General features: G+C 52.1%; 1 long non-coding RNA gene across 1 annotated transcript; it reads left to right on the top strand.

Moving 5' to 3' along the window:
* The first annotated feature begins 350 nt into the window (after positions 1–350).
* LOC121018310 (uncharacterized) lies at positions 351–1,594 on the top strand. Its single transcript, XR_005785124.1, has 2 exons — positions 351–414; positions 1,260–1,594. It is a non-coding gene; the product is annotated as an uncharacterized LOC121018310 (long non-coding RNA).
* The last annotated feature ends 400 nt before the right edge of the window (positions 1,595–1,994 follow it).

Raw genomic sequence — 1,994 nt, 5'->3', positions numbered from 1 at the left:
CTGGTATAACCCGGGCAAGGCCAGCATGAAATCAGAAACTGAGCCCGGGGCAGAGCTGTCCCAAGTGATGGAGGGATTCCAGGAATCGGGGCCCAGGGGCTTGATCAGGGAACCCCCAGCTGCTGGAATTAGAGAGTAAAGTCAGGCTGAGGGTCAGAAGCAGGCAGGGACCATAGGGACAAATCCTCACCCTCTGCCTGTCCTGGGAATGATCCCGGCTGAAAGAGTACCCAGGGGCTGGGGCTGAATCATGGAGTCTTCACCTGAGACTAGGAAGGAAGCCAGCACTGCAGAGTCAGAAACATGTGAGAAGCTGTGGTCTAAAAAGGGAAGTCCAAAGGGTCACCAAAGTGAAGGGGCCAGAAGCAGCTATGGCAGCTGGGATATGGAGCCAGGAATCTGAGAACTGGGGAGGTGAGAGCAAAAATAGTAGGTCCAGGGTAAACAGGATTGGCCTGGAACAGGTGCAGCTTGTGGCTCACTCTGGTGGGCCAGCTGGGTATGGTGGGGTATGGGTCTGCTAAATTTAAAGGGCCAGGACTCAGCCTGGGAGCCTGTTATGATAGCCAGGGCTGAGTCTGAGACAGTCTGGGCACAGTTTGCCCTGGACCTGGGGGCTAGTCGACCAGGCCAAGTCACAGGGGAAGGCAGTGTTGGAGATAAGGACAAAGCCTGATGGGCCCTCAGGTGGAGGAACAAGTCTGAGCACTGGGGCCTCAGCACGGCACCACTGGTGGGGGGTGGGGGGGGCCTGCCTGCTCAGGCCTGTATGAGAATGTAGGGCTGCGGGAGAGAGTGGCTGATGAGTCACAAGTCCCAGATGTGGAGCAGATGCTGTAGGCAGCTTTGGGCTTCTTGTCAGCAGATTTGACCACGCCTGGGCCAGCTGTCAGGCTCAGGCCACTGGCCCTGTTCCTAGCACAGAGAAATCCTAAGAACTTTCTTCTCTGTGAGCTTTCCCTCTTGGAAGTGTTTTGTAGCCCCACAGAACCACACTGGGTGAGCAAATGTGTTCTCAGAGCCAGGCTTTACAAGCTGATTTTATGACGCATCTAGGCAGAAGGTGAAACGCCCCAGTCATTAACTCACTTCCCCTGGTGGGTGAATTCTGCAATGAGTCGTTCATCTGAGCTGTGGAACCAGCTTCTCTAGCACACACAGACCTGTCTGTCAGTGTACATTTGGCTGCTCGGAGAAATCCCTGGCACCTCAGAGGCTGTCCCTGGTTCACCTCTGAGACCACGTGCTTTCTCTTGCAGGCGACTTCAGCTGCTTCCTGGAACGGGCCAGGACACAGGGATGATGTTCCACGGATAAGGCTGTGCTGTGCCAGGCGAGGCCCAGACGCACATCTGGATGCTTAAACCCCAGCATACAATGGCAGCCAGATGGCTTCATCTGTCCTTTGAACGTGTCTGTCCTTTTAAATTCCAGCTTAATGGCCACGTGTTTCAGGCCACTTTTATCATCCCAAAATAGCGCTCTGACCATGTCTGCAAAGAAGGGCCCCTGAAGCAAACGCAGTAGGCTGGCTGCCAAGGCTGGCAGAATGAGACACAGTACTTGAAATAAATGCAGGGTGTTTGCTTACAGATTCTTCTCCACCACATCATGGATGAATCAGATGACTTCTCACCCCAGATTCTGTTTTTACCCACTTTCCTACTCAGAGGCGGGGGTGGGAGGATTTTATAAAGCTGAAAATATATCCCCAAATTATATCTTTTTTTTTTTCTCCTGAGTTTTAATGTAGACTAGGAATTCTTTCATTCTTTGACACAGTCAGGAATTATTTTTTACTTTTCTAGTTTCATTCTGTTTTAATTCATACTTGTGGGAAGAACACTAAGTAGGGAGTCAAGAGACTGAGGGTCAAGTCTCTGCTCTGCTCCCAAGGAATGGATTTGGGTCAAGTCAGCTCGCCTCTCTGAGTTTCAGTTTCTTCGTTGGCAAATGGGGTGCCAGTTCCCTGAGAAAGCTGGGAGCGTCCATGG

The sequence above is a fragment of the Herpailurus yagouaroundi genome, unplaced genomic scaffold, assembly GCF_014898765.1.
Source record: "Herpailurus yagouaroundi ecotype Mexico unplaced genomic scaffold, PumYag 218, whole genome shotgun sequence".
Classification (NCBI taxonomy): domain Eukaryota; kingdom Metazoa; phylum Chordata; class Mammalia; order Carnivora; family Felidae; genus Herpailurus; species Herpailurus yagouaroundi.
Note: the sequence above shows the minus strand (reverse complement) of the source record. Positions and strands in the feature narration are given on the sequence as shown.